At 39.2% G+C, this 19683-nt stretch overlaps 1 long non-coding RNA gene across 2 annotated transcripts; it reads left to right on the top strand.

The window, feature by feature from the left end:
• The first annotated feature begins 3078 nt into the window (after positions 1-3078).
• On the top strand, positions 3079-17825 carry LOC115425237 (uncharacterized). 2 transcript variants are annotated; one of them, XR_003936211.1, is made up of 4 exons: positions 3079-3151; positions 11880-12232; positions 12319-12369; positions 17569-17825. It is a non-coding gene; the product is annotated as an uncharacterized LOC115425237 (long non-coding RNA). The 2 variants fall into 2 exon arrangements; XR_003936210.1 differs by having other exon boundaries at positions 11880-12219.
• Positions 17826-19683: the final 1858 nt, after the last annotated feature.

The raw sequence follows: 19683 nt of genomic DNA on the forward strand, positions 1-19683 counted from the left end.
GGAACAGGTACTTAATGAATAGCAGCAGTGACTAGAAGGAGGTGAACTCATAATAAAAAATCTGAGGTGAATAAAGTAAGTGAATGAAAGAACAGCCTTCAAAGGTTGCCACTAATAAATACATCATAGTTGTTGTTTTTTGTTTTTTGTTTTTTTGTTTTATTTTACATCTGATCCGAAACCAACTGTGTAAAAGTAGGTGGTATTCTCTACATGTTCATTATGATTGAAAGGAGAATTTGGCACATACTGCCTCTCTTCAACACAGAATGAGTGACCTTGTGAACCGCCAAATGGTGCCTGTTTCAGGTTTTCAATGTGGCAGGTGCCTTGATCACGATTCAACCAACTTGTCAACAAGCGCTGTTTTCCTGAAACTTGGCAGGGACTCCTCAGCAGATTCCAAGTTGTAACTTGGATGATAATATTCCAAAGCAGGAGGAGTTTGTTTTTAATTCTATTTTATTTTTTGACATACCTCTTTTCGTGATTTTGCTGACCTTCACTTTAAATATATACAGTATATTGATGAATATACTTTACAAATGCAGGAAGAACAGCATCAGTAGAGACTACAGGTGTCTGTTAGGCAGTCATTTGATCCGGAGCAATAAGATCTGCAAATGATAGAGACCATATATTCAGACTGTCTTTTTTGATGGACAGGCTCTGCCCAACCCTCCTACACACTGACACATAGGAAATATGTTTCAGGGAATGACACAAGCATACCCTCTTACACTTAATCATTGTCAATCATTCTGCGCATTTGGCTCGTTGGGTAATAGGAACAGATCCAGCATCGCATCCCCTCCAATCTGTTTGGCTCTCACACAGGAGGTGCATGCTGTTTTCATGCATGTGTGGGATGTCTTCAAGCTGTTTTCTTATCAAAAGGCCCATTCAGACATTCTCTTTGAGAGGCATCGCAAACCTCAGATCTCACAGCCTCCGTTCAACCACATGTCTTGATTTATGGGGCCAGAATCAGATTTGCTGCCACAAAGAGCTGTCACTGTTAAAGAATGGGATGTGATTTATCATCTTGAACCACACACAGGACTGATAACCAGAGTGTGAGGCATTTTTCCATATACGTGTATACACATGGTATGGACGGTACACACAAACACATGCACACACTCCCCACCCCTTCACCCTTCCACCTCACATAAATACCTAAAAAACAGATCAACACATGTTCTCGAGCACACTCATCCTCTGGCTCAGTCATTCCTATATGCTTTCATACAAAACCACTTTCACACAGAAGCTGTCTTGCCCCTCGCTCTTTTGCAGCGTGGAGTCGGATCACATGCTTTTTACAAACTGCAACTACATCACCTTCCACCCAGGGATCCTCTCTAAACGCTCCCTTTTAAACCTCCACTAACAGTCTCATCATTGATTTTATGTCTCTGTTTTTTTTTTTTTTTTCCTCCTCGGGTTGTAAGCAAGCAAACACAGCTGAACCCTAACACCCTGTGTCCCACTGTGTCTCCCTCAGGGTGTTCTCATCACAAAACATCTACACAACGTTTCAGAGTGAACCACCCTCAGCAACACAGGCCATAGAAAGGCAAAGGTGAAGGGAGCAAGTTTTTCACCATTTCAAATGTACAGAGCCATCAAATAAACTGCTCTCTCTCTCTCAGCCTTCAGAGGTTGAGCACAGTTACTTTTCCACAGAAGTTGTTTCTCTTAACTCTGTATCCGTTTCTCACTCCATGCCCTGCTATCGTTTATTTCTTGGAAATAATTTTTCTCCCTGTCTCCAATTTAATCTGCGTGATAACTTCTCAGCATCACTGGGCAAACATTTCATAATTACCTGTCAGAACATTATAATTCTAATGGTCGGAGAAGACATATGACTTCTGCAACTACTCTTTGCATGTGCACAAAATTTACAGTGTGACTCCACAATTTTGTCTTATCGCAGGTATTTTCAAACAGGTAAGGGGGTTAAATATGTGACTGACAGCTGTCATTTTTACTAATCACTGACCAGATTCAGTTGATATGACTCTACAACTCAACTCAACTAACAGCAAGAAGCGTCAGGTTATCTGTGTATATTTACAACTATTCTTTTGATTTGGACTGAGAGGGGAGAGCTGCACAAACTCACAACAGCTGTGTTTTTAGATAAGAAAAGATTATTTATTTATTTGTTTGTTTGTTTGTTTGTCACATGCACAGTTATACATAGTACAATGCAAGTAACAATGCAAATGTATTTTTATACCTGCAACCAATAGTAAAATTTAAAAAAAAGGACATGCATCACACAAGATAAAAAATGTAGATATATAAAAATAGATGGATAAAAAAGTAGCTCTGGTATGTACACACAGTTTATGTGGAAAACGTGCATACAGTGTTTTTCCTTGTATTAATCCTACTAAGGCTCATTGTTGAGCAGACAGATGGTTTGGGGTTTTTTTGGTCATAAAGTCTGGTGTTTTTTCCTCTGAATCCAGGTCTTGCTGTTGATAACACTCTGTAATCATTAATGTTATTATTAGTTTTCTGGTTGCAGATCATGTGGTAACCAGAATGGCGGTTGTCTCTTCTCAAGGTGTCTTTAAAATTGTCAATGCAAAGGCAGGTTTCTCTCGCCTTCTGCCTCTATTCTCTTTTTCTTATTATTATTGTTTTTTGTCCATCATCCATCATCAAACTGTTGCTGCGCACAGTGGTTTCAGTAGGATGAATAATCATCATAAGGTGTGTTGGTTGGAAGATGAAACTTGCCAAAGGCTAGTGAGTGCAAGTAGAAACCTCCCATGCTCTCCTGTTAGCTCAGCCATTTTTGGGCGGTCAGGCTGTCTTGCCACAATCACACGCTGGCGCCACAATTGCCTAGCCCCAACTGCAACCCTTTCACTGTGTAATGAATACATCCAAAAATAAACTTTAACCACTCATGCCCCGCTGCTTGCCCCCCGTGCATATATGTACAGAGACAAGACTGGAGTGATGTTTGTGTTGTGCCCTGGAAAGTGGCACGCTCACCTGGCCCCAGGACGTCGTGTGGTGATGGTGTGGTTATGGTTCAACACAGAACCAGTCAGTGAAAGAGAGGTGACCACTGACCGCTGTCACCCACTGGTGGGACCATACACACCCCTGGTCAGCGGGAATGTCGGTAAGGGAGAGAGATGACCGGAGTAGTAGAGTGGTGTTTTTGTATCTTTCAAATTGTGTTTGACCCTGTGTGTTTGTGTGCTTGTGCTTATGTTCAGATGTCCATGGGCTTGGGCACATGCAAAAGATGTATACAGCCACAATATATACAGCTAACATTTTCTATTTATACAGTACATGTGTATTATGCCATTGCGGTACTCAGCTCTGTCTGCATGTCTGTATGTATGTAAGGTTCATTGCCACAAGAGATAAATATACCTGCTTCGAGCCCACAGGCTAGAGTCTTGATTGTGCAAGGGGTGGTCAGATCAGAGCAGTAATTTTCCACATCGACACTCAGCCCACTTGAGTTTACCTTGAAGGCTGTTTCTATGAGGATAAGCGATGCATGGGTTGCATGTTTGTGTGTGAACTGTATGTAGGCTTGCACACATTTCTGTTTCTATGCATCTGTGGGCTTCTTCCTTTTCTATTTGTCTAATTCGCGTTGCAGCTTTCCTTCATCTAAATTAACATTTACAATTTTTGACTAATTTATTTTCATCTCGTTTCTCTAAGCAAATAAGCACACCTATGAAATCAGATAGCACAACATTTATTTTGCATTTCCATCTGTAATAAATGAAACCAATTAAGCTGTGCTTTTAAATTAGGGAGGAGGCAATCCTAATTTTCTCCTTAAGTGCGGTTTCCACGGCAATCAGAGGCCTCTGCAGGGGGTCGAGAATGGAGGCGTTGGGTGGGAGCGCACGCAGCAGGGACAAACTGAGTGTGAGAGCCTACTGCACTCATGGCTAAAATCTTCTGCTTGCCTGTACTTTCTCCCTGGCAAACACACATATGTTGCAGCATGCCACACACATGCACACACAAATCCACACAGAAACAACAAATATCACACAAACGACTGCACGTATCCTGTCTCCTGCTTCATCAGACACAATAGAGAGAAATTAAAGTTAATTTAACTCTCCATGTTGCTATTTACCTTATTGTTGTCAGTTTGGTGACATAATAATCTTAAAGTGTTTTCTTCTGTAAATGCTGTACTGTATGCCTCACAATAAGAGACATCTTTGTATGTGTGTAGACCTTCTTATTTTCTTTTGAATTAAATTGCCCCTGGGCAAATGTGGATGTGACAGCTTCCTCAATTCAAGAACAGAGGAACTATTTACTGTTCCAGTCAGAATTTTAGGGAACTTGGCCCGTGTCATCCTTTTTTGTCATGTCTGATTGGATTCTCCCTTTTCCTCTGATGAGTCGGTTATGATTTTACACAGACAGTTCTTTTTTCTTATTAAACATTATTCAAGCTTACAGCAGAAATATAGCAAAAACATTTTTTTTCAATACTGTAGCATGAAAACTTTTTTTGCCTGTTATGAATTAAGCACCATGTAACACTACATATTTTCATTTTACACAAATCCTGCTAAATTAATTTAAAAAAGAAACTACATAAACAAATATGACAGTTGCTGAAACACTTAGACCTATGCCATTTACCTGTAGAGTATGTTTTATTTCAGTCATTATTCAAAACTCACAGCTTTTAATTTAAAATGCTCCACATCCTGAATTAACACTCACTCACTGCCTGAAGAAGCACTTTTAGCCATTTTCTGTTTAGTGTGATTTTTTTGACTTTTCAGTCTTTTTTTTGTCACAGATCACTGCGCTATTTACAGTAATTAGCATGTTTTTAATGCAAAAAAAAAACAGAAAAGAGCTGCATTTATTAGTGAATACTGATTTAGAATGTGTGACATATAACATTCCACATAAAATCTAGGGTAATCAGGGATAAATTAGTTTTTAACAGTGTTTTACAATGTTCCTTGATTGCAAAAGAAAAATAAGAGAGCAAAGAGCAAATAAAAGATGCAATTTCCATTCCAAATCCCTTGCAAAAATGATATTGTTTAATTTGTGGGGGAAAAATAAAAATTAGATATTAAATATATTAAATATTATTATTATTATTATTATTATTATTTTATATATATATATATATATATATATATATATATATATATATATATATATATATATATATATATATATACACACATAAATACATATATATATATATATATATATATATATATATATATATATATATATATATATATATATATATATATATATATATGTGATGTAAGTGCTTTATCATGTCACAAACTTCATTCTAAGTTTTGCCTTCTGGTGCAAAGTATGCTGCATAAAAATTAGTGCAAACATTATGAGACAACACAACTCACAGCCCACTTTTCCAAACTTCCAGAATTAGGAATGTGGCCAAGACTCTGATTCAATATTCAACTTTACTTTTGCAACTCAACAGAACTTTTCCTGTAAACAATTAAAACTTTCCTTTTGTACATGTCAGTGATACCTACAATTCCTCTAGTCTAGCAGGCAGTTCGCGCTTTTGTTGAAAAAGGGAGGGAAAGAAAAGAAAAGGCAGAAGTCTATCCGTCACATTGGATCTGGCATAGCAGAATTATAGTTTGAGAAAGCAGAGAAGAAGTTGAAGCTCAGACACAACAGTTGTTAGTCAAACACAGAAGTCTTCCACAGGCACAAGGATGGAGAGGCAGAGGAGAGAGAAAGAGGCAAAGAGAAAGAGAGGGATGAAAAGAAGAAGAAAGAGCCCAGGCCTTCCTCAGAACTGTATTCATGGAGGCTGGCTCTTTCAGGTTCATCTCTCATTACTCCTGGGTGCTCTCTCAAGCTTAGCGGAAATGGATTATGCTACACAAAGAAAGGAATAATCACCCTATTCTCCTCCTCCCTCTCTGATAAACACACACCACAAATAGGTGCACGCGGAAATATTTGCAATGCGCATACACACACCCTGACGTGCACACACACACATTCTTTTCCAGTTTGTTGTTTTGCAGCACACACACTGATCTACACACACTGAATGAGCCAAGCTTTGTGTGGCTGTGAGTCGCTGAGTGTGGTGCTCGTTCTCTCACTGCATGCCAGGGGACTCGTCAATTATCTCCCCAAACGCACCCAGTCCTCAGGGGGAAAAGGCGGTGAGGGAGACGTCCCTGTTTTTGAGGGAACCTGGAGTTTGCAACATTCAGTTGAGTGACAATACATTCACGCTCTAATTCTAGGCTAGCATATGTAATGCTTTTTTTCCTCTCCCTTTCCCTCTTCTTTTGTCTCACTCTTTTCTGCTCTCCGTGTACTTCTTATCATTCCAACTTTGAGAAGTTGGAGCTCCTAAAGGCTTTAGTCAACGTGTGTGTTTTGGGTGGTTCAAGTGGATTCTGAGTATGTGTTTATGCTTGCTTGAATTGTGTGTGTCTGTGTGTGTATCTTTGTGTGTGTGTTTTGGATTAAAGGGTGTATTTGATCTTTTTTATCTACAGCAGGCAAGGTGGTACTCCCTAAAGATTTACTTTTTTTCCCTGAGCAAATTTAAGAAATGTCTGCAAAGAAAAAAAAAAACACAATAACAAACAAAAAGAAAAACAGTTTTATCATATTCATGTAATTAATTGTACAATGATTAGCATTTTCTCTTTTCAAGCCTAAAACACAGAAAAGCTATAGCACTTTCATATTTATATAAAATGTCACATCAAGCCTTTCATATATTTAAAGTTTGAACTGACAATAATCTGATACAGTAATATTTTCATAACTTTGTGCCAACTATACACAATATTTTTAACAGATGGCACTCATATCATTACATTTTTGAAGTCTTGAATCTTGAGTCAAAAATATAATTGCTCTGCCTCCTGACAGCCAGCAAGCAGACTGCCTCACTGGGAACAGCTTCAAAAAAAAAAAAAAAAAAAACTCCCTGTCCATGTTTGTCTTGGTGCTGAGGTGACTCACTGTATCTGTGAGCGCTGGGCTGCGAGGCCACTTCTACCTGGTTAAATTAAAGGGAATATGAATAATAGATGGAGAGAATGACACTTCCGTCGCCAGGGGTAATGAAAGACCGACTCCCAGCTCTCTCTTGTCACTCCTCTGACTCACCAAGAGCGCTAATAAAGATGACACTTGACAGCTAACGAGACCCATCACGGGCGGGGACGTGCACACACAGAACTCATACAGAAAGACTCCGAGAAGGAGAATGAGAGAAAGAATAAGATAGAGAGAAAACAAAATGTTAGAAGAGGGCAAGTGTTGTCAAGGTATCTAACCTCTGGCTGACCAAACAGATCGGTGTCCTATCAGAGACAGAACAGAGATGTGCCTTTGCATTCAGTATCCTACTTTACAAAGTTAAGAGACAGAGGTAAAAAAAAAAAAAAAAAAAAAAAAGAGAGAAAAGAGAGAGAGAGTGAGAGAGCGAGAACAGGACATGATGTGGAAAAAATCTTTTAAGAAAATTGGCCGTTAAAACATTTATAATTAAGAGAGTGTGTTAAAAGAAAACATAAGAAAAGACAGCGACTGTGATTTGAAGTCTGTCCGTGTGGGCCCAGTGGTGTGTTGTAACAGTGAAGGTTGGAGCTGGAGGAAGCCCTGCCCACCGCCCGATCTCCAGGGTTAGCTTCAGCTCCAGCTTCTGCCGCAAAGTGCCCAAAGAGAGGGTGTGCCATTGTTTACTGTCCGTGGTGTGGGTAAACAATAAACAATGAAAAGACTGTGGGGTTGCCAGCTCTTCACCCTAATGTTTCCATTTTAGGAACTCAAATGCACCCCCTTGCTCCTCACAGCCCCTACTCGCCACCCACTCCCTCTCTCCCCCTCGCTACCTCTTCCACCGCCTCCGTTCAGATCCATCCCCAACCCCAGAAACCCCAGAGGGGCGGTCGCCCAGCCTGCCCACGCTGCCCTCTAAGAAACCACGAGAGGGTGTGGTTCCTCCTGGAACAGGGAAGCCATTTATTTTTGGCGCATCTCTGCTGACTGACTCATGTGTTGACTGGAAAGTTGGCTGCATGCTCTATGGACCGGACTCCACCAGCCCTGTGGGCTATCAGTCTCTGACCTGCCCCCCTTCCTTTTGGGCCCCCTGTACCTCAGCCCACCACAAGTCCAAATGCGCCAATAGCCGGCCACTCCCATCCACCCACCCATTCTAACCAGCCTTCATCAAGGTTCTATTTTTGTCTTTATGTCAGCCAAGCCACCTAACACCATGCTTTCTCAAATTAAAGAATTACTATTGTTTCGCTGTGACCTTCAGCTGGTGTTTTGTAAGAGGTGATCATCCAGGATTGTTTTACGATAGGCATGTGTCACATGTTTTGTTTGGGGATCTTTTTGTCCTAAGAATATACCACAAAGCACTGGTAAAAAAAAAAGACAAAGCACAGCAGAGAAAGAAGAGTTTGCATAAGGTGAGTGGGAACTGGCAAACAGGATAAAAATATCAGGGTTTCATATACTTCAGCTTCATGGGTTTACTTGACTTTATAATGTTCAGATGGTTTGATACATTAATCATGATTTTTAAGAGCATCCACTGTAAAGGGCAAAGATTCACAAATGGGAATAATTAACCCTCAAATGTAAAAACAAATCATCTGCATATATTCACTTCCATTTTACTCCACCGGCTAGAAACAAATAAAGCACAATGTCTTTAAATATATTTATACACCCATTCAATACAAGCAAAACCATAATTAGCTGTTGGATACCGGCCCTTAAATTTAAGAATTCATTCAATTTTTTTTCTAGAGAAAAGAGGGGTCTTTAATCCAATAAAGTACCCATTAAATGTCAAGAATAGGGCACCACTGAGAGCTCTTACAATTCTGGGTTTAGTCATCGACTATTACAATACACTGCTGCTGCTGTTCTCAGTGGAGAAATAAGTGACCTACAGAGAAAATGTATTTACATTAAGAGTCTAATAATTAGAAATTGGTGTTTAAATCATACTTATCCACTTAAGTTAAATTTGCAGACTTTGAACTGTATATTCCTGTGTATTTGAATGTGGTGTGAAAAAAAAAGAAGCTAAATGACAAAAGCATTCCAGATGGCAGGACAGTGGTTGATAAAAGGAAGGATAGGGAAGGAAGGACTAAAACCACAAGATGTTAAACCACTACAGGATCTTCTTTTTTTTATTTTTTTTATTTTTTTACATATATGTCTGGTGCTGAATGCAAAGTATTTCTTTCTCATACTTTATACATGTAAGTACACATGTTACTAGAAGAGAAACATTAAAATATAGTACAGAATTGTTTACTTGATTAAAAAAAAAATTTAGCATTGTTCATATATAAGTCCCTATGGACAGACGTGATGAGGGAATTTGTAAACAAACTCTTCCCTTGCATCCCTTCTCTCACCTCTGTATTGCAGAACAATGAAAAATGAATTTGATAAGATGTCTCTTCGTAAAATGTTTTGCATGGTGTTTCTTTACCTATTTTCTTTTATATAGTGGTCAGTGGAAACTGTGAATCAGGGTGCTCTTCATCTTTTTTGTTTCATCCCCAGGGTCACCATATTGCTCTGGAGATGTCTGTGGGTTCCTTGCTATGGCGTGGCGCTTTGACATTCCCTCCACACCCACACTGGCAGCCAATGTGCCAATTAGTGGCCTTCTCCGCAGGGGTGGGTGTATGGGAGGTGGAGAACACAGAAGAACGAGAGACAGAGGAGAAAGAGCAAGAGCAAGCGTGTATATGAGTTTTTCTGGATGTGTGTGTGTAACAAGGCCTCAGACCTCAGACATTCCTTTCGCTATGACCTAGGGTACAATTAAGGGGATGTCCCTCCCCTGCCTCCCCTCCTCAGTGGACCACATCAACGGAAGTCCTGGCCCAGCTGGAGACGCTAATGACGAGAGGGAGGCCAGGTCGCGACCCTGGTGTGCCACCTCAGCGCCACACCCTTCCTGTTTAGGTCCAGACAGGGACTACGCCAGGAAAGGAGGAGAGAGAGAGAGGGGACAGGGGACAAGATGAGGAGAGCTAGTCAAGAAAGACTGGGAAAAACAGTCGCGGTAGTCAAGTTCATTTTGCTTTTTTACCGAAAAAGAGCCCGTTCTACCAGTAAAATTAAGAGATGGCTTGATTGGGTTTTTAATTTTAAGAACCACAGAGTTGTAGAGTGCTGGAGATACTCTGCAGTTGCTTTCACATGAGTATCCTAACTTTTGATTAATAACAGACTCGGCACATTATAGACCAATATATAGGTAGTAAAGGACGGAATGAATGGCACAGATGGGCTTTACAGAATGTGTGGGAGTTCGGGCATTTGTTAGTATGCAGAGAGTTGTGTTAGAGTATCTTGGGTCTGAAAGCTGTGGTCCTCAGCCCTGCTATAGTCAGACAACCCACCCTGATGGAGAGGCTCGGATAATGATATGTCTGTGAGTCTGTCTGTCTGTCATGCCTCTGGATTTGCTTGCTTCGCTCTCATGAGTGAGGAACAGCAGGGGACATGTGGGGGTGGTGAAGTGCGTGCGTGTATGCGTGTGTGTGTGTATGTGTATGTGAGTGCGGTGTCTGGTTTAGCATGTGAACACTGTACAAGGGGGATGGTCATGCATGTATGTGTGTGTATGACAGGGGTCCCCACAGATTATAGATGTTGATGAGCATCTCCTCTCAGCTTGGAAACCCTGTAATTGTCACCTTGCTCAAGTAGGGTACAGGGGAGAGATACCACACTGAAAACCTGCAATCAAAGAAAAGGGAAAGGTATATGCAACAAGACGAGGAACGAGAGGGAAAAAAATTAGTAGATTTGATCAAAAAATGAAAATATTTGTCGGAGATCTCGCTGACCAACTACAGCCAATGTTCTGCTGTAACTATGACTAACGCCACATGTGGAAAATTACATACAACATGTGTGAGTTCATGTGTGATGTGCACTCAAACAAACTATATGTGCAGGCTTGCTAGTGTGTTTGAGTGTGTGTGAGAGAAAGAAGCAACTAGAGTGAGTAACAATCAGTGCTTGTCCAATGATCATAGTCATTACATTATTAGTGCCTGAGTGACCAATAACACTCTTAGTGTTTCCACTTTGCCACTGAACAAACCAGACCAATGTGTTGGGGATGAGTTCGTCTATGCATCATTTAGCCATTAAATGTTGTTCTTGAAGTGTACTTAAATGTGTGGGTTTTGCTTGACTGTGGAAATTCCTGCACCCTTTAATAATAGTCTAAAAGTGTGATGTGAGTTGTTATGTATAGTAGACTTCTATATGTATATATCATCCCGACAGAACAAAGTTTTTGCATCTTTTCATTATCAAAAAACAAAACATTTAATCAAAAATATGCCACTTATAAAATATATGTTAATTAAATACGTGTGACATGAATATATGTAATTTCTTCAATTTTAAGTATTACAAGTCTGACAGACTTTGACTTTTTTATAAATATTAAAAAATAGCTGTAACAGTTATAAAAGATGTAATTGTGATGATGACATGCTTTTGCACAACTAGTGACAAGGAATTAATTTGCCTCGAAGCACATTTTATTGCAATGAGAGTTTTGCAGTAATGGGTCAAAACATGAAAGCAAATGTGAATTTATCAAAATAGGTTAAACTGATAGGAAATGAAAGGAAAACTAAACATGTCATCAGTGCAAGAACTCCAGCTCTTTCTTTGCATTGCCCGACAGTCTTTGCTTAGTGCGTTGCAAAACTGCAATTGTAAACAAAGACAAATACTAATTTGTCTGTATTGACTATACTGGTTCTCTGCCTCTCATTAGCTTCTATTAATCTATTTACCCTTCACAGTGCCCCGACACCACCCCCAGTACTCCAGCCTTTGCCAAAACCAAAGTGACACAGGCACCACAGGCGAGGTTCGGAGGCCATGAGGTCATACCAGTGATGGCACTTGCTGTCGACCAGTGAGATGTGGGGCCCGTAGGCGGAGGGGTGCTAGGTGCCTGCGAGGGGAGAGTGAAGGGAGTGTGCCGGGGGAAGTGAGACATTCATTAGGAGAGCCAAGCTGACGCTGTCACCCTCACCCTCGCCTGCTTCTAAGGAGCCTGCTCAGACACACGCCAGCCTCAGCTGCTACCCAACCACTGTGCTCTGCAACGACATGCCTTCGACATTCAAGTCACAGTTTGTGTGTGCATAATGTATGTGTGTGTGTGTGAGCAACTGAATGTTAAAATGTTGTTTTATGCTGTGAAACACTGTCACACAAATGCTATTTCATCCACAGAGGCAGATGATAGAGTGAGGAGATGAAGACGCAGAAACAGAGACAGACACAGTGAGTCTATTATAAAAACCAAGTTCAAGTTCATGGTTCATCTGCTGAGGTCTTATGCTTATTTCAGGCAGTTCTGATGACAAATGAGACAAGCATGTTCCTTCCGTCAACTTGCACGCCTGTGAAAGCAGATCCCATTTTATTGGGCCTCTAATGCGATGAGAGAGGCCAAGAGTCAATTACTGTATACTTCTCCTTCTGCCTGAACACGGACTTGTTAACATACTAATAATGTTCTACACTGAAGAAGAGCATTACACCATGTCCTTTTGACTCACAAATAAGGAAAACATTTTCGATTCTCTCTGTAGTCTATTCTTTTTAGCAGATAAAACGAAGAATAAAGAGTGAGGGGAAGTGGAGGGACCCTTGCTTTAAAATATAATGATGCTTGCGATATTTTACTTGCTCATATACTACAGAAAGTGTACATAACTGTGTCTTAAAAGCAACACTATTTTCAGTGTCAATGCTTTTACTTACGCAGTGTACTGACAATTGCAACACTAAAGGTTCTACGTACAGCCTATTAAATATTTCAAATGGTGCAAATCAGTAATTCCTTTATTTACATATTTAAGTATGAGTGTCATAGCAATACTTGAGCCCAAGATAAGCTCTGTTGTTATGTGAAAGCTGTCCACCCCCCATAATGCAGTGCTGCCCCAAAAGACTTGACTCACACCTGAGTCCTCTTGACCTGACATTTTGTAATTAGTCAGATTGGCTACAAACACTAGCTGGTGCTAAAAGGAGCTTCTAAATCCCAATCTACATCATTATACACTACCTGTGTAAACTAAATTACACTTCTGCTAAAAATACAGTAGTGGTTTATCTTATTTTAGTACTTGGCATTGTTAGCTAATTTACAGGTGCATTTTCTGTTGGTGTCTGCTAGAAACATTTCTGTTGAAAGTATTTGTTTTATTTAGAGGGAGGTTACTAGAGAAGAATGGAGGGTGAGTAGTATTCAAAGAGTTATGATCTTGAAAAGTGGTTGAATATCACTGAACAACAAGCATCAACTCATCAACACAAACAGACATCTAGACATGAGGAATTGTTTACATAACGCATCATATTTCTATATGTTGGCTAACAATAAAACATTATTGACTTTCCAAAGTTTGACAAATTTACTGTCTTACTTCAGATTTAAAAAGTGCAATTTCTTTTTGTTACAAAAAGCAGCAGTGGTTAATATGAAATTCTATACCTCTTTCACTGGAAAACGCAAAACTGAATATTATAATATGAATTAGATTTCTATAGCGCACTGGTTCCCAACCTTTTTTGGCTTGTGACCCCATTTTAACATCACAAATTTATGGCGACCCCAGACATTCAAAACGGAGACTTTTTTATTTTTGCTAAAATTAATTTGTTTTTGATCATGTAATAGTTTGCTATGCTATGTTGCAAATAAATGCTAATTTTAGACACTATATATTTAGTCTATATAATGTATATTATTATGGACGGTGGCAGAAAAGCCAGCTGTAGATTACTGCACAAAGTGAGAATTTTATTTTCCTTGGTCAGGATATGTACAGTCAGTCCAGCTTGGATTTACAAGGCTGACAATTAATACTGAACAATGAATTATGAAAGAGCTGCAGCATCTGAAACCGACCACAATGAACAATTGAAAGATAAACAGTACCACAGTGCTTCAGTTTCAGCTTCACAGTTTGTCATGTCTTTTTTGGATTGTGATTGTCTCTGTCAACTCACCATATATTTTTTTATTAGTAAGATTTTTTTTTTTTTTTTTAATCAATTGATAGAACTTTCAGGCGACCTCATTTGAATTCCAGGTGACCCCATGTGGGGTCCCAACCCCAAGGTTGAAAAACACTGCTGTAGTACTTTTCAAGGCACCCAAAGTGCTCTACATTATTGATCCATTATTCCTTCACTCTCTCATTCTCACTCTGGTGGTGGTAAACTACGTTTGTAGCCACAGTTGCCCTGGGGCAGACTGACTGAAGCATGGCTGCCAATTCACGCCAAACGGCCCGTCCGACCACCGAACATTCATACACATTCATACACCAGTGTGAGTGATACTGGAGGCAAGTTGGTTGAAGTGTCTTGCCCAAGGACACAACAGCACATGACTAGGACAGAGCAGGATTCGAACCACCAACCCTTCAGTTAATGGACAACCTACTGTACCTCCTGAGCCATGGCCGCCCCTGCAATAGAGGAACATTAAAAAAAATTATGCAAATATTACAATGTGTTCTATTTACTGTAATGGCTTTAAATTTCTACATAGTACTAAAATATTTGCAACGTGTCAAATTGTGCTCGTAGGAACCAAAACTCAGGTATGAGCACAGAGAAACTGTGTGAAAATATTTTTGACTTTCAGTAGGTGGCTGGAATATCATCTTCATGTTGATAAAATATGACATATAGTGAAAACATCGCAAAAGAGGAACATAAAAAATTAGCCTGTTTGTTTTGATTTGTTTGTTTTTTTTAGTTGAGGGGAGGCTACAGTTGGAAGTATGGTTGTTAAGGAAATAAAGCACTTCATGTCGAAGAGCTGTTGTTATTGTTAGTTACCATTAAAGTAGATTTGTAGGTTTTGTCATGTACATGAGGTCTGACAGGGTCCACCACTGCAACCTCCACATATTTAAGTTCTATTTTAGTAAATACTGAGCTCATCGCAGCATGAATATGTATTCAACAAAATTTGGAAGCAGTACGAATTGTGTATGAGAAAGGTGTATATGTGACTGTGCCACCAATTTTACATTAACTAAATGCAATATAGAGTAAGATGATCAGCAGTGCCTATTCATGGTTAAGATGCTGATAGTAAAATGAAAATACCTAATCAAACTAAACAGTATTACGGCATAATGGCAGGCTTTGTTACATAAACCATTTATTGTTGAAAACTGTTCTTGCAAATTACCCACCTGCCATGTCGTTGTAGAATGACATAAGATGGAAAACCTGAAATAATGAAGTAATTGATAGGTTGGAATTCTCTCTGGTTTTGGCAAATTAGAAGTGTGACAAATTAAAGTGGCAACACCTTCTCTAAAAATGATTATTTTACAAACACGTGAAAAGCTTTAGAGAATGCTTTCTTTTCACTTAGTGTTTGGAGAATTACACTGTTTAGGGTGCTTGATTACTTAAAATATTCTGTCAATCTCTGTCACACATTTTATTATTCTGTTACTATCTTTTTGATGATTTTTTTTTCCTCCACACCGTGAGCCTCAAATACTGTATTGTGGTTACAGAATACACAGTGGAAATGAGATAATGAATTCACTGTATAATATTTTAATTCACTCCAAATGAGGTTGCTCTTTGCCAAATCAGGTTATGAGAACCCCTGGCTTTGTTCATTTGTTTTAATTAACCAGAAAAGAAGAGGTGAGAGGAAAAAAAACATGGGCACATTGTTAGTGTAATTAAACATTAATTCTAGTATATTATGTGTGTGATAATGCCTCTAATGTTGGGCAAAGATCCATATTTGACATCCAACGTAGCGTGGTTAACTTAAAATCTATCAATGTAAAACCTACAGTATCAGTGACTAAGGCTGCCAACATTTAACCATTTTGGATAAACCTAAACAATTAAAAAACAAAAACGTCTTCCTGTTATTGTGGGAACAATGACAGTAAAGGAAAAACTCTGGTTGCCTTTGGGAAAGAAAGATCTACAGATCAAAAAGTCTTTTTTCACGGTACAACTCTTTCAGTTTCAAAATTCAGTTCATTTTTAACCAAAATCATTGATCACTACCTGGAAACTGCTATGAATCTCAATGGCAGCAGTGTGTTTGCAAAAAATAACTAAATAAATGAGTTGACAAGTAAACATTCCTTCAATGAGACAGGACTTAAGAGACAGCAGAGGAAGCATATTTAACCTCACATTCATTTAATGTTTTTAGGCTCAAACATAGGAAGCTGTGGAGCATGTATTGCACATTGTCATTTTATTTTGGTCATTCAAATTTTCCTCGGTTTATTTTATTGGATTAAAATGTGTGCATCTGTCCGAGGAATTTCCCTATGGCGAGATACCATTCATAGAAATGCTGTTATTTGAGGAATAAAAATCCAATTAGTTTTATGATCATTTTGTCTCACCAACACAAAAAGTCCTCAGGCATATTTAGAGAGCATTTTTTCATTCCACCTGAATGCTTAATTACCTAAATGAACTCATTATGTACTTCACTGGACTAATTTAACTCTTCGTCCAAGGTCAAGTCTGACAGAGATTTAAATTGACCAGTGTGTAGGCCTGAGAGACAAGGAACAGTGTCGAGTGCCAAGAAGAGCATGTAGAAAAGGAGGGGAGGAAAAAGACGACGTTGTAAAAAAAAAAAAAAAAAAAAAAAAAAACACGAAAACAAACCATAGTTTAGAGAGACAAATGAGGGGCCCGGACCTCTCATGATAGCTGATTTCAAGGAATAAAAAAGGGCAATTTCTACTGATAACATTATACATATATAGCTAATTGTGTTTTCAGATGACAGACTAAAGCATGAGAATGATGCAACAGTCCGTCTACAGTAGCAGGGTGAATACATACACTCAATCATAGTGCCACTCTGCATTGAAACTGATGAACTTAACCTGGGATCGAAAAAGCTGATGTTGCTGAAAAACTTTTTGTAGGTCATTTCGCCAATCAGTCATGTGACATTATGATAGAAAATCAGCAAAAAAACATAAGAACTGATGGGACATGAGTGAGATGCGCCAAGAAGATCAAGGACAAGTACAAAGTTCTGCAAATGTGAATAATGTTTTCCTCCTACCCCCCCCCGCTTCTTATTCTTTCCACCTGCATTTTCTATAATGGACAACAACATGGTGGGGTTTTGTTTGTGGCTACATCACAAAAGAGTTGTAAATCATGAATGGTTTTTTTGCATTTTGTCCCTTTGGGCAGGATGAGTGTGATGGATAGGTCTACAGTGTAGGGGACAAATGAGTGAAAGAACATGGGGAGAGTCATAGGTCCTACTAACTATTACACCATACCAACTGCACTAACTCTCCAATTCCAAAAAGGGGGGGAAATTACCCAGTATGCTTTAAGATATTAATAACTACCATATTATTCTTAAAAATGTCTTATTAAATACTTATGCATGTGCTATTGTTTGCTATATGCAGTAATGTATGTATGCTGCTTCAGGTTTTGCAAGCTACCAGGGTCCTCTGCTCTCCTCATCTCTTATCTGGCTCCATTCGACTCCTGTTCCCGGGGACCATGGGGAAGGACAAGTCCTGGCTGTCCTGGCTCTTGACAGAGGAGATAAATCACTCAGCACACCGGAGGATAGCCTTCCAGTCGGCAAGCTGGGAACTTCATTATCCCGCCCCTGCCACACATTACCATGCAGATCGTCACTGATTGGGCTGGCGCTGTGGCATGCGCAGCCTACTTCTGTCACTGCCAGAGGAGTCTCAGATCAGTCTCAGTGTTGAGGAGAGGAGAGGAGAGGAGAGGAGAGGAGAGGAGAGGAGAGGAGAGGAGAGGAGAGGAGAGGAGAGGAGAGGAGAGGGGAAGTTCTCGGTAATTACAGGGGAAAATTAAAACTCAAACGAAACATGGAAGTGACCGATCATACTATAAATAAAGACTCAAAGAGGAAGTGGGAATATTTTAATTTGTCCAATTTGTTTAATTTAAGATTTTTGTTGACGCCTGCATTATTCTACATTTTCAAGTGAGGTTTTACAGTATAAATTCCACTATGATGTAGTTTCCTTTAGCTAGGAGAGGCCCAGGAAAACCACAGTTTCTCCTATTCTGCACGCACTATTCTGCATCAACACACTTTCACTTGCTCTAACACCTTGTATGTTTTGAAACAAGTAATTTTCCCCACCACAAACCACCCATCTCGAGAGTTCATGAGGACTTTTGGATTTATTTACAGAAATCACATTTAAATGAAAATTACATATGATTTGTATAACACGGAGGCGATTGAATTACAACGGCTTCCTTAGCAGTTCTGTGTTTTTCAGTGCAAAAATACTGTGTAATCTAAGTATATATGCATATACAAATATTATACGGTTTTGTTAATAATCTTTTACATGGTTCAGTAAAACAAACACTTTTCACTCTGCAGGATGTGGAAATGGTCACTTCACATTAATGAAGACATATTAGAGAGTAAGAGATAGAACGTACTGTGTGAGTATGTGTGTGTGTGGTCTTGAGGCACAGAGTAATATGATCCTTGCTTGTCTTTGGAGTCAGCATGTGGGGGGGATTGGTACTCTCCCATCTCTGTAAGTGAGCACACACACATCACAGCACCATCGTGGCAGAGTTTCCTGGCAGAGATCAGCAATAGATCGACAAAATGTTTGAGTGTCAACTTCAATTCATTTGAATGAATGCCTGTGTGTCTACGTTTCATGTCTCATTGCAGACACACACACACACACACACACACAAACACAGTCTAATATGTGTGTGCGTGTGTGTGTGTGTGGTGTTTGCCTTTCTGTGCCTCTTTCTACACGGGCATCAATGTGGTAAGTGGTAAACTGAGTGTGACAGAAAGGGAAAGGAGGCATATGAGTATTTCTTTACAGTGATCTGTCCTTAAAACTGGTGCCATTGCAGAAGCTCCATAATATCTGCTTCTGCTCTGCCTCACACTGCTGAGCAACAAAATGGCTATATCCAGCCAATCATATAGGAGACATTGGTGTAATTGATTTTTGAAAAATACAATTACAGCTGTGAAAACATGCTACTGTTAACTCACACTGCTTATATACATTGATATATTTAGTCTTTCTTGGTATTATCTAGTGTAATATAACTTGCATGTACTGCACCCAGAGTTCAATGGGGCCAGCCTGACTGTATGATAGGTTTACATCTCTCTCTTTAGCTCCCCCTCACTATGAATCCTGAGGGCTTCAGGCTGGATCAATGCATTGGTGAGCTGTAACACGATCGCATCGATTGTTTTTCTTTTCTTTTATTTATTGGCTTCTTACCAGTGAAAAATGTAAAGGAGAGAGAGGTTTAAAAACACGATGAAAAGGAAAGAAACATATTGCTGTGGTGGATTGTTGATTTGTGATTTGACTTTGCAATTCTTCTATTTAAACATTTCATCAATTAAAGAATGGAAATATAGACGATTACAAATAGTCGCTGAAAATTAAAAAAATAAATAAATAAAATAAATATATATATATATATATATATATATATATATATATTTTTTTTTTTTTTTTTTTTTTTTTTTATTAGGCCTGTAATGGTACACATACCAAA

This window comes from Sphaeramia orbicularis, chromosome 9 (genome assembly GCF_902148855.1).
Source record: "Sphaeramia orbicularis chromosome 9, fSphaOr1.1, whole genome shotgun sequence".
NCBI classification, from domain to species: Eukaryota; Metazoa; Chordata; class Actinopteri; order Kurtiformes; family Apogonidae; genus Sphaeramia; species Sphaeramia orbicularis.